This window comes from Hemitrygon akajei, chromosome 10, assembly GCF_048418815.1.
Source record: "Hemitrygon akajei chromosome 10, sHemAka1.3, whole genome shotgun sequence".
In the NCBI taxonomy this organism is placed as follows: domain Eukaryota; kingdom Metazoa; phylum Chordata; class Chondrichthyes; order Myliobatiformes; family Dasyatidae; genus Hemitrygon; species Hemitrygon akajei.
The window spans coordinates 168,896,516-168,915,485 of NC_133133.1; the positions used below are offsets into that span (position 1 = coordinate 168,896,516).

General features: G+C 40.4%; 2 long non-coding RNA genes across 2 annotated transcripts in view; one reads left to right on the forward strand and one right to left on the reverse strand.

The window, feature by feature from the left end:
- Positions 1-18,970, reverse strand: part of LOC140734932 (uncharacterized) — a 123,896-nt gene that overhangs the window by 62,728 nt on the left and 42,198 nt on the right. The window lies entirely within an intron of this gene.
- LOC140734933 (uncharacterized) lies at positions 1,386-17,845 on the forward strand. The gene is made up of 3 exons (XR_012100642.1): positions 1,386-1,854; positions 7,188-7,391; positions 16,561-17,845. It is a non-coding gene; the product is annotated as an uncharacterized lncRNA (long non-coding RNA).

The window sequence follows — 18,970 nt, forward strand, 5'->3', positions numbered from 1 at the left end:
AACTACAGAACCTGGGACTCTATACCTCCTGAAGAAAAAGTATCTCACGATGTGTATTGTATACATTTCTCTGACATTAAATGTACCCATTAAGCCCTCTGCAGCTGGATCGTTGACTTCCTAACCAGAAGATCACAATTGTGCAGATTGGAAATAACATCTCCCCTTGCTGACAATCAACACTGGCACACCTCAAGAATGTGTGCTTAGACGACTGCTCACTACACTATGACTGTGTGGCTACGCACAACTCAAATGCCATCTATAAATTTACTGATGATAAAACCATTGCTGGCAGAATTTCAGATGGTGACGAGAAGGTGTACAACAGTGAGATATACCAGCAGGTTGAGTGGTGTTGCAGCAACAATCTTGCACCCAACATCAGTAAGACCAAAGAGCTGATTGTGGACTTCAGAAAGGCTAAGATGAGGCAGCATACCTCATTCCTCACAGAGGGTTCATAAGTGGAGAAGGTGAGCAATTTCAAGCTCGTGGGTGTCTATATCTCTGAGAACCTAAACTGATCCCAATATATCGATGCTAGATTATGTAATGCATTGAACTGCTGCTGCTAAGTTAACAAATTTCACATCGCATGCCAGTGATAATAAACCTGATTCTGATTTACTACCGTCTAGCTAAAAAAAAATTCCTTCTTGCCTCCGTTCTAAATGGTCACCCCTCAATTTTGAGGCTGTGCCCTCTAGTTCTGGATACACCTCACCATAGAAAACAGGCTCTCCACATCCACCCTGGGAAGGGCATATGTGTAGATGTAACATTGCTGGAGGCTCAGTCTTTGTGACAGGTAACAGGGCTGCATTACTGCAGCTACGTACTCCTCAGATTTTTTTTTAACCTCTTAATACCACGAGTTACCAGTAGAGTAAAAATGTTGCATTAAACAGACATTGCTACCTGTGGCAGTGGAATGGGAGAAGAAATGGTTTCAACTTTATGAAGAAGAGCAGCAACTCCCAACCTTTTTTTATGCCATGGACCCCTACCATTAACCAAGGGATGTGTGGACCCCAAGTTAGGAACCCCTGAAGAGGTGCCATTTTTATAAGGTCAATATTTTTACTCTACAAGTTTTGTGGGTTGATAATGATTTCAGTGCCTTTTAGAGGCTTAACTGCATTATACATTGACTGCAGCAGTTAAACCCTGAATTACAGTAACTTTATTATGAAGTTAACAAAATGAATGTGATCGTTAATGATTTATGTTTTGTCAGATAGTTGAAATACTCTTGAATGCAACTGGTGAGCATCCTGAAAAACCTATCCAATAATAACAATGATATCTAATCCTATAATTTTGATCTTATAAGCAGTTTAGCCTAAAAACAGAGGAGATGCTAAGTACTGAAATGTGTTTCATTTCTGCAGTTCTGTGGGGATTTGTGTTACCTGCACCAACATTAAATCAGATCATTTGCTCACAACAGTGGTCATTAGAATTCTGCTCTAGTCTTACTGCAGCAAAGCTGATCGTTCTGAGGATGCAGAGGGAAAATAAAAATGTCTTCATTGCTTTCCCTATAGATGTTAAAACCTTCAAGTATGGTCAACATGAAGTCAGCAGATTGTGTGGTACATCAGAGGATGCAATCCTGCTCCGTAGTGTGCACTTTTTCAATGTCACAAGTCCTATAGGGCCATCAAAATGGAGTCCGTGTGACACATAGAGTGCTGGCTATCTAAATTTTAAGGCATAACTTCATGCAGATCATCGCACTGATCTCTGAGCAGCTTTAATGCCATGCCAGCATTGCCTCTGTGAAGCTGAATGTGTTCAGCATCAGGAAGGATCTGCATATCAGGCCATTGGTACTTAAAGAATCATCAGGTAAGATACCTGCATTTTAATTCGTCACTGAACTCTAATTGATTTTTCTAGAATCTTACAGGCATTTAGTATATCCTTTTACTCTTTAAAGTTGTTGAAATCCATCTGCCATATGTTACATAATGAATGCTCAGCCCTGCGTACCAACAACGAGGCAAGTGATTGCAGGGCAGGAGGTAGAAGAAGAAGTCATTTCAAGATGCAAGATTGTTCAATGTCATTTCCAGTACACAAGTGTAAAGAAGAATGAAATAATTGTAATTCCAAATCCAATGCAGCACAAAAGAAAGACAATAAGATAAAGAACACAATTATCAAATTTAGTCAGACATTGCTTTTCTGGACCTCATCCCTCCTTCCCAAATTTTTATAGTAACCTTTGCTTCCTTAGTAGTTTTAGTGAGCAGATCTCCATCTTGAATATATTCATTGTCTGCCCCCACAACTCTCTGGGGTAGACAATTCCTGACATATGTAACCTCGAAGAATTTCCTCCATCCAAAATGAATGCGCATTATTCTGAACCTACACTCATGTCTTTCACATGCAAAACATTCTCACAGCATCCATCCTCAGAACCTTGTATGCTTCAATAAGAACACCTCTCATTCTGCTCAACCTTAGCCTAACCTGTTTAACTTCATACTACAACACTTTTATCCGAAGAATTAATCTTATAAATCTTTTCTGCAATGTCTCCAATGTAAGCACATCCTTCCTTAGATTTGGAGATCAAAGCTGTTCACATAACCCCCCGAGTGTCTTGCAAAGCTCCATGAAAACATCCTAAATTTAATATTTATTGCATCATCATCATCATCATCATTATGTACTGTGCCGTATGATGTGGGCAATCATGGTCTTTCACTTGTCTTTAATCTGTCTACTGAGCGAGGGATTAGATCCCCTTCATGTTGTTGTTCTATCCATGATCATGACTGAGCTTGGCAACTTTTTCTACTGAAGTTCTTTGCCGTTGCCTTCTTCTGGACAGCTCCTTGACATGAAGGGTGACCCCAGCCATTATCAATACTCTTCAGAGATGGTCTATGTGGTGTCAGTGGTCACATAATCATGATTTGTGATGTGCAACAACTGCTCATACAACCATCCACAACTTTCTCCCATGGCTCATCGGCGGGGCGGGACTAACCAGGTGCTACAGCCCTTGCCGAAGGGTGACCCACAGGCTAGTGGACGGAAGGGACACCTCACACCTCCTGTGGTAGAGATATGTCTCCACCCTGCCACCTGTTTATATTGCGTACCCTTGCAATAAAGGATAACATTCTGTTAGTAGGTTCTGTTCTCAAATGCCATTTCCTTGAGTTTCAAATCAGAAGAATGCACAAAATGCTGGAGGAACTCACCAAGTCAGGCAGCATCTATAGAGAGAAGTAAACTTTTGACATCTCGGGCTGAGACCCTTCTTCATGAGTTCTATATACTAAGTTCCCAGATTCTTTTGTATCACTCTTTAAATGTTTAAATAATATTTTGTTTTTAAATTTTTTTTCTTCAAGTGGTGACATCACACTTTCCTACTTTATATTTCATTTGCTAACTCCTTAGCCACTCACTTTTAACATTTTTATTTGGGCCTTTAGCTCCCAGTGGAGCACAGGCATTGTTGACCTCCCAACTCCTTTGTCCTCTGAAGTCAATAGTATGGTTGGAGTTCATCAATGTTTCTACAATCCCCTGTACCCACTGTATCCCACTGTACAGGGGATTAACCTATGCAGCTTCACCAGACCTCATTTCCACTTCTCACAACGAGGATGTAGGGAAGGGACTGGATGAGCAGACCTCCATAAAGAGGGAAAAAAACATAGAAAACCTACAGCACAATACAAACCCTTTGGCCTACGATGCTGTGCCGAACATATACTGACTTTAGAAATTACCTAGGGTAACCCATAGCCCTCTATTTTTCTAAGCTCCATGTACCTATCCAGGAGTCTCTTAAACAAAGAGCGATTACCAGAAGATGCTGTCAGGATGAAGAGAACCAAATCCCTCTAGCACTTTGTGTGTGCTGTCTCAAATAAGGATGTAAACTTGTCTTAACACTTCTCCCAATCCTTCCTATCACAACACTGAATGACTTCCCTATCAAGCTTTGTACTAGGGTATAACTGACCTACAGACCTGAAGCAGGGTCTCAACCGAAAATGTCGACAACTCCTTTCCCCACACAGATGCTGTTGACTCAGTGAGTTCTTCCAGTGATTTGCTTTTCTGCTCTGGATTCTGGCAGCTACACTATTATTTGTCCCTCTGGCCTACAGGACCAATAGGAAACTTTTTTGGCCTTTATCACCTGAGACTGAATCTGTGCATCGAAAGCCCAAGGGAAGCTCAGCATAAGTGGTGGACATTCATCACCTCACAACCAACACAAAGCTGCCGATCCATTCAAGCACCTCCTGCCACTTTGGGCTCACCACATTCCACAAAACCCACGGGACTGGAGTGAAGCAAGTAACCTTCAGTGTTGAAACGCTGCTTAAAGAAAAAGAGATAAGGAAGGGTTTAAAGAGCATTTATTCCAAAGTTTGGTACAATCACTGGACTTACATTAATGTAAGGGATGTTGCTCTAAAGCCATGAAGAATGCACTTGGCATTGGTCTGTTGTAGCTTAGTAAAGTCTGTCATCCAGGTCTGGTTGGGAACTAACATGACCTCATAATCCTTTGCAATCCAGGAAACCTATCAAGTATATGCCAGTTCTCAGAGCATCTAGTCTAGGAGGTGCCAACCTGCGGCACACGGATCCCTTGCATGATGGTGTTGGTCCACTGCATAAAACAGTTGGGAACTCCTGTTCTAGTCAGTCCCATTCCCCCACTTCAAAGGTCAAAGTAAATTTATTATCAAAGTACATGTATGTCAGCATATGCAACCCTGAGATTCATTTTTTGTGGATATTCTCAATAAATCCAATAACCATAATAGAATCAATGGAAGGTCACACCAGCTTTGGTGTTCAACCAGTGTGGAAAAGGCTACAAGTAGTGTAAATACAAAAAGAAAGAAATAATAATAAGTTAATAAGCAATAAATATTGAGAATGGGAGATGAAGAGTCCTTGAAAGTGAGCCCATAGGTTGTAGGAATATTTCAATGATGGGACAAGTGAAGTTGAGAGAAGTTATCCCCTTCTGGTTGAAGAGCCAGATGGCGAAGGGGTAATAACTTCCTGAACCTGGTTGTGTCAGCCCTGAAGATCCTATACCCTTCTCCCGATTGGTGGTGGGAGGATCTCTTATGATGGGTGCTGCTTTCCTGCGACATTGCTTCATGTACGTGCCCTCAACTTCCTTTCCATGTTCTCCTGAATCACCTGCCACCCATCGACACTTGGAAGTAATTTTGCAGCTGCCTAATAAACCAAAAACGCGTAGTTGGGATGTGGAAGGAAACTGAAGAAAGCCCTGCAGAGACAGGGGGAAAATATGCCGATTTCACATAGACCATACTCAAATTTCAGATCAAACATGGGACCCTGGAACTGTGAGGAAGCAACCTTAACATTAAGCCATAATGTCACCAGTAAGTGTTTAGTACAAAGTTCAAAAATTTGAAGTTCAAAGTACATTTATTATCAAAGAACATATACATTATACAACATTGAGATTCACCTCCAAACAGGCAGCCACAAAACAAAGGAACCCAAAAGAACCTATTAAAAAAACAGACCATCAAAACCCAATGTCAGAAAAAAAAACAAATCATGCAAACGATAAACACAGACAAATAGCATCCTGAACTGAAGTGCACAAAAAGAGTTTGTCCGTAGACCCTTAGTTCAGTGCAGAGTGAAGCAGAGATCTAAACCATTCCATCTGTTATCTCAGACCCCCACACCCTGACCATTTCAATCTGGCCTGGCGCTTTGGGGCCTGGACACTGCTACTTTGATTTGGCCTGTCCCGATCTTTCCAATTTGGCCCATCCTTTAAACTGATTGAACTTCAGTTCTTCCTCCTGCTTGGTGATGAGCTCACTGCCTCACCTCGCCTTGGTTCTGTCACCTCAATATCTGTTTCACACAAAATAAAGGCTTGTCTTGGGATGTTGCATGAAATCAGTCTCCATGCATGTTAATGGAAAAGTTACCTAACACTCTTCCATATTCATGAACTTTCCAAAATTACTTAATTTTGGCACAAATTGTGGATGGAAATGAATTTTCTATTGCCATTGTTAAACTTGTATTGTATAGGATTGGTCTTACAACCCTCCAGTACAAGACTGGGGTTGAGAGCAAATTGCCAATGTTTTCATAGAAATTTGGAAAGTCAAGGCATAGTAGGTCTCTTGGCCCTTTGAATCTGTTCCATCATTCAACATGAAGCTGGCTTATCAGCCGTTGAAAGCAACATGACACCATAACGTAGCAAAAAAAACAGAAAGAAAAACAACCATTGTGACAAAAACAACTGATATTTGTGAAGCGGCTTAAATGAAGCATGATCGCCCAAGGGGATTCACAAATTTGGCTCCATTACCAAGCAAAGCTAGACAAAAAGCTGTACATTCACCAGGCTGCTGTTTATTGATTACCAGCTCGGAATTCAGCATCATCATACACTCAGTTGTATTTAACGAACTTCAAAGCACGTAGTCCTCTGCAAATGGATCCTCAAGTTTCTCATTGGGAGACCACAGTCATTACGGATCAGTCACAACATCTCCTTGCTGATAGTCAACGCTGGTACACACAAAGGATGTGTGCTTATCCCACTGCCCTGCTCTCTATTCATGATTATGTAGCAAGGCTCAGCTCATGACTCAATGGGTAGACCCAGCTCAAATGCCATCCATAAGTTCTCTGATGCTGCCTTTTCAGGGTTGGGTCAATTCTGCTCACAGCTCCCCAATGTTTACTCCATTCTTTGCTGCTCAGAGTCTTGGGTTTTTTTTTTGCATTACTTATTTAATTTAACTATTTATTTATGTTTCTCACCCCTAATGGCCTGCTCTGGCTGCATCGGCATGAATGAGGACTCACTTTCATTCTAAATGGTATTTGCTTACTTTCATTGATTACACAATTTGTTCTTTTTTCTCTCTCTGACATTGGGTGTTTGTCATTTTGTTTAATATATGAGTTCTTTTGGGTTTCTTTGTTTTGTGGCTGCCTGTTGGGAGTTAAATCTCAAGGTTGTGTAATGTATCCATACTTTGATAATAGATGTACTTTGAACTATGTTGGCAGAGTCTCATATAGCAACACGGAGGCACACAGGAGTGAGATAGATCAGCTGGTTGAGTTGTGTCACAACAGCATCCTTGCAAGACCAAGGAATTGATTGCTAATTTCAGGAAGGGGAAGTCAGAAGAAAAAACATGAGCAAACACGAGGAAATCTGCAGATGCTGGAAATTCAAACAACAAACCACACAAAATGCTGGTGGAATGCAGCAGGCCAGGCAGCATCTATAGGGAGAAGCGCTGTTGACGTTTCGGGCCAAGACCCTTCGTCAGGAAAAAACATGAGTTCTGATTAATGGATCAGCAGTGGAAAGGGTGAGTAGCTTCAAGTTCTTGAACATTAAAATCTCAAGAGGATTTATACTGCGGCCAACAAAGTCAAAGTCAAATTTATTATCAGAGCACATACATGTCACCACATACAACACTGAGATTCTTTTTCTGTGGGCATACTTAGCAAATCTATAGAACAGTAACTGTAAACAGAATCAATGCACAACAAACTGTGCAAATGCAAATACAAATAAATAATAATAAATAGCAAGCATGAAATAACAAGATAAACTGTCCTTAAATGAATGTAGTTAACCCCATCTGTTCAAGAGCCTAATGGCTGAAGGGTAGTAACTGTTCTTGAACCTGGTGGTGGTGGTGGTGAGTCTTAAGGCTCTTGTACTTTATATCTGATGGCAGCAATGAGTGAAGAGCATGGTCTGGGCTAGTGAGGAGCTTTGATGATAGATGCTACTTTTCTATGATAATGTTTAATGTAGATGTGCAAACAATGGTTGGGGGGAATTATTCCATTATGTATTGGGCCAAATCCACTACCTTTTGTACCATTTCCTGCTCAAAAGGCTTTGGTATTTCCATACCAGGCTGTGATGCAGCCAGTCTAAAAGAAGTCATAAAAGTGGCAAAATTTCATTTGCATTTAGAGACGATTCGGTACAGCACCGAAGACTCCAACAAATGTTTACAGATATACTGTGAAGAGCATTCTGACTGGTTGCATCACTACCCAGCATACAGAGTGGGCTCCAACGTGCAGATCTGAAAGAGGCTGCAGAGGTTGTAGTTTCTACTACAGGCACAAACCTCTCACTAACAAGGAGATCTTCAAGAGTAGGTAGCGCATCCTGAACATACCATCTTCACATTACTACCATCAGGGAGGAGGTACAGGAGCCTGAATACCCACACTCAGTGTTTTAGGAACAGCTTTTTGCCCTACACCATCAGAATTTTGATCAGTCCAAGAACCCATGAACACTGCTTCGCTGTTCCTCTTTTGCATTATCTATTTTTGTGTGATACAACAATTTTGCTGCCCTTCTGCCACAACAAATTTCACAACGTACGTCAGTGATGATATGCCTGATTCTGAGCCATGTTTGATAATAAGGCAGAAGCATAGTTTTGAGGAGTATCAAAAATTAAAAAAAAAAATGGGCTACAGCAAACCCAATCACATCAAGGTTGAACCTATCGTATTCACAACCATACACACCTTTGCTTACTGCCCATTACACCGCTGGCGTTTAGGGCCGCAATGAAGGTCCTCCATCTCTATCTGGCCATACTGCCGCACACAGATGTAGAAGGATTCTTCATTGTTGTTTCCAAAATAGCTTTGTTTTACCAGTTAGAGTTGTTAGCCCTGATCTGACCCCCAACCTGGAGGACCAGTGGACCAGACTTAGTCTGTCCTCTCCCCTTTGACCTGTTTGGCATGAGCTACCAAGCACCAAAGGATAACATCCTGACTCCAGTCAACATAGCTCACTGAGGCACGTAAGCTTCTAAACCCTACAACAAGGTAGTGGTCCCCTTGGAGTAACCATCAGGAGCCATTGCTTTCTGTGTTCTTGATTACAATGTTATCCAAAAAAAAACAACACACACAAAATGCTGGTGGAACACAGCAGGCCAGGCAGCATCTATAAGGAGAAGCACTGTCGACGTTTCGGGCCGAGACCCTTCATCAGGTCTTCATTTTGGCTATCGCTCCTCTGCTCTCTTTTGGATGAAGGTCTTTGACCCAAAACACCAAATTTCCTTTTCCCTCCAGAGATGCTATCTGGCCAGATGAGTTCCTCCAGCAGCTTGCTTTTTCTGCTCCAGATTCCAGCATCTCCAGACCTTTTGGTCTCCTTAAATATCAGTAAAATGAAAGAGTTCCTAGCAAATGAAGAGGTTGGTCATTGACTACAGAAAGCAGAGTGGAGTAAATGTCCCTATCTGTATCGATGGTGTTCAGATGGAGATGGTTGAGAGTTTCAGGTTCCTAGGAGTACATATCAACAATCTATCCTGGTCCAAATACATGGATGCTTTGGCTAAAAAAGCACTCCTAAGCCTCCACTTCTGCAGAAGGTTAAGGAAATTCAACATGCTCATTGGCCATCACCAGTTTTTATAGCACCACAGAAAGTATTCTATCAAGATACATCATAGCATCTGCTCTGCCCAAAACCCCATGAAATTGCAGAGAGTTGTGAATGTAGCTTAGTCCGTCATACAAACCAGTCTCCCCTCCATTGACTCCATCTATACTTCTCACTACCTCAGGGAAGAAATAGACATAACTACAGGCTCACCCCCTTGGTAATTCTCTCTTGCCCCCTCGCCTGTTGGGCAGAAGGTACAAAAACCTAAGAGAGCAAGCCACCAGACTGAAGGACAGTTTCTATCCCCCTGTTATCAGATTCTTAAACACTTGAATTCTTGATCGTCTAATCCACCTCACCGTGTACCTCGCACTTTACTTGCCTACCTGCACTGTACTCACTCTGTTTCTGTAACAATATATTCCACAGCAACACACACAAAATGCTGGAGAAACTCAGCAGGTCTGGCAGTATCTATGGAAATAAACAGTCAACATTTCGGGCTGAGACCCTTCTTCAGGAATATATTCTACACTCTGTTTCCTTTTAATACCTCCACCCTGTTTGGATGGTATGCAGGACACAGGTTTTTCACTGTATCACATTACATGTAACAATAATAAACTAACACTAATACTAATCTGTCTGCATTCTGCCTCAACAATTCTTGGTGGCAACATTGCAAACATTCTCTGAGTAAAGTCATTTTTGTTGAATAGAACCAGGAGAGACTTTCAGTTCCTTTCAACCATTTTTGATCCTTGGCTGAAGCTCCAATTCCCTGGCTCATTGATCTCAATTTACCTACAATTCCAGTATCTATCTACCAGATTAAATATATTAATCATTAATGTCATCATCATTATTAGGTACCATGTTGTATGATATGGGGCAATCATGGTGTCTCTTTCCATAACCATGAATTTTCCTGACAGCCTTTTCTTACTTCATCTCTGAAGTTTGCCTTCAGAGATTGTCTGTCTGGCATCTGTGGTCGCACGACCAGGACTTGTGATATGCACCAGCAGCTCCCATGGCTTCACATGACTGTGACCTGATTGTAGGGGGGTTGCTAAGCAGGTGCTGCACCTAGCCCAGGGGTGACTCACAGGCCAACAGAGGGAAGGAGCACCTTACACCTCTTTTGGTAGAGATGTATCTCCACCCTACTACCTAAATATGTGAAAAGCTCACTTATTTTTGTAGCCTTTCATTTCTGTCCCCTCGCAGGTAGAAATTTCTGCATGACAGATATCCACCTCAGTTGAGACACCATCCACTACCTCTACATTTACAACATTCTGCCTGTTCTTAAGGGAATGACCTTATATGTACAATCAATCTTATTAAAGTAGAAACATCTGCTTCTGCTTTAAACCTAATAAATCTCTTTTGTTCCTTCTCCATCCTCTATATCATTTATTTTAATTTAATAACTGTATGGCAACCAGCTAGTTTTCTTTCAGTCATCAATAGAAATTGACAAGAAAAATGTAAAGTGAAAAATTTGGAGTTCTTGTTGTATGGTAAATCCTTAGATGTCTTGCTAGTTTTCTTTATGCCCTCATTAGGCATTCATTTGAAGCTCTTCACTCCTTATGCATTTTGTTTCCCATTACATGAGACAACACGACCCAGACAGAAGCATTTGAGCTCCAGACAAGACAGTTAAATGCACGAAGCTGGCTACACAGCCGAGAGTATAAATTATACTATAAAATCTGCATTAGAAGAGGCTAGAAGCTGTTTGAGAACATGACCTTGTAAACCAACTATTGTTCTGAAATTTCTTCTAAGAGAGCCTACATCTCCATTGGCACTTCGCAAAACAATGAAAATAATAATAAAAATAATTATAATAAAGACCTTTCCTGGAAGACATCCCCACAATCTGAACAGACTAGATATTGGCAAAGAAACAAAGAAGTCTGGCCCGGAGACAGAGGCCTCTTCCCAGAAACAACAGGGCTCCTTTTGGCAATCCAGAACCAGGTAGTGAACACAAAAGAAGTATCAAAATACACAAATAAAGACCAATAAATTCAAGATGATAAATGCGGAAAATATCAAGGGAAACCAGAGACAATCCAACACACTACAGGATCCTGCAGCAGTTTAACTCAATCAAATGGCAAACATCATTCAACAAAAGCTTGCTTTAAAATACAAACTCTTAAAAGAAACCATACCTCACTATAAATATAAGTCTGATCCAGTTCCATAGTCTTTCAATTTCCTCTTTCATTCAGCATATTTCTGGTCTTTTCACTTATTGATTTCTGTATGTTATGTGTTTGGAATGGCTATATCTATTAAACAATATATTTTTGCTTGTTTATCCTGTATCATTATAATGGAAACTCTTAAAAGAAACCATACCTTACTATAAATATAAGTCTGATCCAGTTTCAGAGTCAGAGTCTCACAAATTATATTATGACCAATTGGTTATTACAGATGGGACACTCCATTATAATAATATAGGATAAACAAGCAGGAATATATTGTTTAATAGATATAGCCATTCCAAACACATAACATAACATACAGAAATCACTAAGTGAAGAGACCAGAAATATGCTGAATTGAAAGAGGAAATTGAAAGACTATGGAGCATCAACAATGTCTCAGTAGTAATATCTACAACTGGCATCATCCCGAAGTCACTACACAATAGTAACAAACAATTAGGGCAACACAACAATGTCTCTGTAAATCTTCAGAAAGCCACAATTCTGAACAACACTCGAATAATCTGAAAGTTCCTAGCAATTGAGAAATGATTGAGTTTGGTTATGCCCATACCTCAGGTTTTACCAGCTTTAGGTGAGAAAAAAAAACAAGAATAATAACTTTATATGATACATTAAGACGAAGGCTCAAAGTTCTTTACATAGATTGTGAACATAAATCAATATAGTCATAGAAAATACAAGGAAAAATTAAGAATCGCAAGTGAAAACAAACATACAGAGGAAAATGTAATTGAATATACCAAATCATATAAATGTCATCAATATCAGCAGATATTAAATAATCCTATATGTAGGTCAAATAAAAAACTAGGCTTTTAGAAGTGTTTTGAAATGGTCCAAGGTACTAGTCTGGTGTATCTCAGTTGGTAGAGTATTCCAAATTTTTGGTGCACAAGAACAAAACACTGTATCACCAGTTCTTATATGCTTTGTTCTAGGAACCAAGTATTCATGGATCTGAGATTACAACTCGGAATGTAAGGGGATAGACATTCCAAAATATAAATAGGAGCTAGTTATTCAGAGCCTTATGGACAATTAAGAGCATTTAAAAATTGATCCTGAAGGACACGGGCAGCCGGTGCATTGATGCCAAAACTGGTGAAATGTGCTTGGATCTCAGATTTTCTTTTTTAGGTTAAGATTCTTGCTGCTGCGCTTTGAACACGCTGTAGCCAATTTATATTTTTCTTAAGCAGTCCTGAAATTTTTACTGGCAACTGAAGAACAGTAACCACAATGCTTACATACATTTCACAGTGCATGTAGTCAGATCAGTAATTTCAGTGGTGGCAGGCATTTGAACCATGAATGTCTACTTGCATCACATGTGCAGTTAAGGAATTACTTTGTACATTGTGAACGGGTGAATAACTAAAGGGAAAACATACACACATTTCTGAACATTTGTAAAGATGAGAATTGAGACATTTAACATTTTCAAGGAGAACAGTCTGTTATGTGTGGACACATTGCCTAAAATAACCTTCCATTTTCATGTTTACTCCCAATGAATTTGAAAAGCTTTCTGTCCAGACTTTTACTCAGAGCTAGTAGTTTGCAGCAAATTCCTTTTGCTTTTCAGATCTAATTAGTTCAAGATATGTTCTCCTCTGCATTGGAAGGAACATCTCTAGAATGGGTGAATGCTTTACTGAATACATCCATTTTGCATACTGAACCTGAGGTGTTGGCTGTTTGAGGCTTTCAATATTCATCTGAACTGCCATTCTGACTTCTCCACATTCGTCCTACCTTGGCCTCCTCTTGCCATGCACCATTCAGCCATTTGCCCTGTGACAATCTCTGGTCCCACCTTTCAAATTTCTCTGGTGGATTTGATTGAGCAAGTACTCCCATCCCAATTGCTGCTCACCACCTAGGTCACTTCCTTGAATGCTATTAACAATATGATTGATTTCACTGTAATCCTAATTAGAATAAATTGCTTGTATGTATTTACAAAGGGAGGCCAATCTGGCAAATGGATGGTTGGATAGATATGAATGGATAGATGGTTGGGTGGATGGATGGGTGGGATGGATGGATGAGTGGGTGGATAGATAGATAGATAAGTGGGTGGGTGAATGGATGGGTGGGATGGATGGATGAGTGAGTGGATAGATAGATAGATAGATAGATAAGTGGGTGGGTGAATGGATGGGTGGGATGGATGGTGGATAGATGAATGGGTGGACTGATGGGTGGATGGGTGGATGAATGGATGGATGGATGGGTCAACAAATGAACAGACAGATTGGTTTGTTATTTATTGATTGATTAATTGATAAACACCACAGAATCAGTCCTCCGGCCCTTTGAGCCGTGCCACCTAGCGATCCCCCAATTTAATCCCAGCCTAATCACAGGACGATTTACAATCACCAATTAACCTACCAACAGGTATATCTTTGCGTTCTGTGAGGGAACCGAAGGATCAGGAGGAAATCCATGTGGTCATGAGGAGTACAAACTCCTTACAGACAGCGGCAGGAATTGAACCCAGATCACTGGTCTGTAAAGCATTGTTCTAACCACTAACGTGCCCCAAGAAACAGAATAGCGGAATTTCAGTCTTCGCATGGATAAAATTAATTTCCCACTTTCTCCATCTGCCTATTTTTTTCCTATATTCTCATCTCTGTAAGAAATTGAAATAGATGTATAGAGAAAGCTGCTCTGACATGCAGAGGTTGTGCCATGTGTATACTTTTACTGATAATGTGTGAATGTCTGTTGAGCTACTAGAATATCAAATACCCTGACTGATAGAGATTGTCACTAAGTGATAGTTCTTTGTTAGTGGGTGAAATTTTACATCTGGTAGATGATGTAATTTGTTGTGGATGTGGGTGTTCATAAACTTCTTGTAATACTGGTACTGCTATGCATTGACTTCTCTGGCAAACTTCAAAGTTCAAAGTAAATTTGTTAGCAAAGTATACATGTGTCACTATATACTACCCTGAGATTCATTTTCTTGTAGGCATTCACAGAAGAATGAATAAATACAATAGAATCAACAAAATACTTCATACAAAGACTGGCAAGCAACCAATGTGCAAAAGAGGACAAACTGTGTAAAAACAAAAAAATAGTAGTAGTAGTAATAATAATAATAATAATAATAATAATAATAATAATAATAATAATAATAATAATAATAATAAAGAAATAATACTGAAAACACAAATTGTAGAGTCCTTGGAAGTAAGTCCATAGGTAGACTGAAGTTATCCACGATGGTTCAGGAGCCTGATGGTTGAACGGTAATGATTGTTTCCAAACATGGTGGTGTGCAGCCTAAGGCTTGTATATCCAGTATATCCTTTCTGATGGCAGCAGCAAGAAGAGAACATGGCATGGATGCTTTGGGTCCTTGATGATGGATGCTACTTTCTTGAGTCAGTGCTCCTTGTGTGGGGAGGTCCACGTCTCCCGTTACATCCTTGTGTCCTGCAGATGTGATCTCTCTCTCTCTCCCCTCCCCCACCCTCCACTCTCTATTTCTCTCACTATCTCTCTATCTCTATTTTTCTCTCTCTCCATCTCTCTCTTTCCTCTCAAGTCAAAGAAATTTTTTTTTGAGAATCGCATGCATGATATCCGTTCCAGTTGATGAATGGTACTTCCAAAATGGGAAATAGATTGGCTGCAGCTGGTTGAAACTGCAGATCCTTGCAGAGGAAGCCCAGTGCACCAGGACCAACTGGCGATGATTGCCATCAGCTGTGCCATTTTCATGCATGACTGCATTTCCAGCCCTATTTTTATTTCAAGCTTGCAACTCACCAACAGCACAAAGTCATTTATGAAAAACAACACTGTCATATTTTTCAAAGCAGTCATTGCAAGGATGCAAGGACGTACATACCTCAGGGGTAGCTTTCACCAATGAAGACATCAAACTGGCCATCAGAAGAAAACTCTGATAACAGGTCATCGTCCCGAAACATTATTTTTGTTTCTCTCTTCACACGTGCAATCTAAACTGCCAAGTATTTTCAATAATTTCTATTGTTATTTTGGAAAACAATTTCCCCCCTCTTCCCTTTAGAAGGTGATTAGTTCAATAGAATTTTCATTTGTCGTTACGTGACTTGGAATGCAGATCCTGGATGAAATTCAGAATTTAGCCTATCTCTCCTGTATCATTCAGCTTGCTTAAAGCATAAGTATTTGCAACAATTTCAGGTATTTTACTAAAAAAAACCTGTGCAATATCACTACCTAAGTTGAATAAGTTTGCAAGTAACAATACATGAGAGTAAATACAGTTATAATTCCAGATAGGACTGCCCTCTACAATTTAAATAATATGTTTATACAGGAAGTCCTGGGGTTATGGATGCTCAACATATGAACACCGCTGCACACAAATGAGTTCTCATAATATTATTAAATTCAAAATTCCAGCACACACTCTGTGGCCACTGCACTAGGAAGATCTGCACACCGGTTCAGTGGCATCTAAATCAAGTCAAGTCACTTTTTATTGTCATTTCAACCATAACTGCTGGTACAGTACACAGTAAAAATGAGACAATGTTTTTCAGGACCATGGGTGCTACATGAAACTACATAAAACAACACAAAGGCTACACTAGACTATAGACCTACACAGAACTGCATAAAGTGCATGAAATAGTGCAGGCAGTACAATAAAGACAATAGGCTCAGTAGAGGGCAGTAAGTTGGTGTCAGTCTAGGCTCTGGGTATTGAGGAGTCTGATGGCACAGTCTGGTCGTGAGAGTTCGAATGCTTCAGTGCCTTTTGCCAGATGGCAGGAGGGAGAAGAGTTTGTGTGGGGTGCATTCATAATACTGTTTGCTTTGCAGATACAGCGTGTGATGTAAATGTCTGTAATGGCGGGAAGAGAGAGCCCGATGATCTTCCCAGCTGACTTCACTATCCGCTGCTGGGTCTTGTGATCCGAGATGGTGCAATTTCCGAACCAGGCAGTGATGCAGCTGCTCAGGATGCTCTCAATTCAACCTCTGTAGAATGTGGTGAGGATGGAGGGTAGGAGATGGACTATTCTCAGCCTTTGCAGAAGGTAGAGACGCTGCTGGGCTTTCTTTGCTATGGAGCTGGTGTTGAGGGACCAGATGAGATTCTCCGCCAGGTGAACACCATGAAATTTGGTGCTCTTAACAATCTCTACGGAGGAGCCTTTGATGTTCAGCAGAGAGTGCTTGCTCCATGCCCTCCTGAAGTCAACAACCATCTCTTTTGTTTTGTTCACTTAATGTTGACTTAATTTGGGCTCTAGGAATCCATCCCAACTCTATAACTCATATACTCTTGTGCTCCTGTCTTCAGCTAAGTTGGGCTCATGTAACTCATCAGCAAAGTACTTTTAAATTCTGGGTCAAGGTCTTACCAATTTCTTGCTGGTGGACTTCACTGGTCCCTTTAAGCAATGTGATTGGGTGAATGTAGACTTGGTTCTTCTGAACACTAAGGCCCAATGTGCACTAAGTTAACCAAGGCAGCCCTTGTGCCCACTGTTAAGTTTTGTAACTTCAAAACATTAAATTAATTCAAATGAAGGCAGTAATCTGAAGAATGCATAACTTCATCTTTTCCTTAAGTGAGGATGTATCGTGTGATAATGTATGCAATTAACATATTTTTACATATGACCCATAATTAGTCATTTAAAGAAACGAGACTGCTTTATCAACCAATATATATACAATATTACTCAAATATTACTGAAATATTAAATACACTACACCTGATACCTGCCAACATAAAGAACCCATAAAAAGGACCTGAAGGATCATTGGGGACCTGAGTCACCCCATCCACAATCTATTCCAGCTGCTGCCATCTGGGAAACGGTACCACAGCATAAAAGCCAGGACCAACAGGCTCTGGGACAGCTTCTTCCACCAGGCCATCAGACTGATTAACTCATGCTGATTTGAGTGTGCTCTATGTTACATTGACTGTTCTATTTATTATAAATTATTATGATTGCACATTGCACATTTAGATAGAGATGTAACGTAAAGATTTTTACTCCTCATGTATGTGAAGGATGTAAGAAATAAAGTCAATTCAATTCAACATTTCAGTCATTGACCCATAATGCCAATGATCGGTCCAAACTGATATAACGTATGCTTAAAAATGGGGACTGGATTATCAAATTTCAGAGTTCAGACCATAATAATCAGCATGAATGATGAGGCAGAAAAATGATGAAATTAGAAACATTATAGAATCAAAGAATGATTCATCTGTGGCCATTTATCCAACGTGCATCTCCCATAGAACCAGCCAATGAATGACGTTCTCCTGCTCTCTCTGCTTTGCCCTGATCAGTTCTGCTCTTCTGGTACTTATCCCATTCTCTGTTTAATGGTTCCATTGAATCTGTTTTCCTGGCAGCCCAGCCCGATGCAGCAAGGATCTCCCCAGCTCTTTGTCGATTCCTTCACCAAACGCTTTAAATCTATTGAGTATTTCCTTTATTTATTGAGACACAACGCGGGATTGGCGCTTCCGGCCCTCTGAGCTGCACAGTCCAGCAATCCCAGCTTAGTCATGGGGCAATTTACAGTGACCAATTCACCTACCAACCAGTACGTCTTTGGACTGTGAGAGGAAACCAGAGCTCCTGGAGGAAAACAGGAAGGACGTATAAAATCCTTACAGGCAGTAGTGGGAATTGAACCCGGGTCACTGGTACCGTAAAGTGTTGTGCTAACCACCATGCTACCATGCTGCCCCTGGAATGGGGTCTCCATAGTTTATCAAAGTTCAAACTTCAAAGCAAATTTATTATCATAATACATACGCATATGTCTCCATATTACAACCTTAAGATTTATTTTCTCATGGGCATTCGAATAATAACCATAACAGAATCAAAGAAAGACCACACCAACTTGGGCATTCAGCCAGACTGCAGAAGACAACAAACTTTAAATCAAAAAGAAATAAACAAATAAGCAATAACTATCGAAAGCATGATGAAGAGTGCTTGCAAGTGAGTCCATAGGCTGTCAGAACAGTTCAATGATGCTACAAGTGAAGTAATCCCATTTCATTCTAGTGTGTGCTGGTTGAAGGGTAGTGAATGTTCCTGAACCACGTGGTGTGAGTCATGATGCTCTTGTACTTTCTTCCTGATGGCAGCAGCGAGAAGAGACCATGCCTTAGATGGTAAGAATCCCTGATGATAGAAGCTGCTTTCCTGCAAAGTTGCTCCATGTAGGTATGCTCAATGGTGGGGAG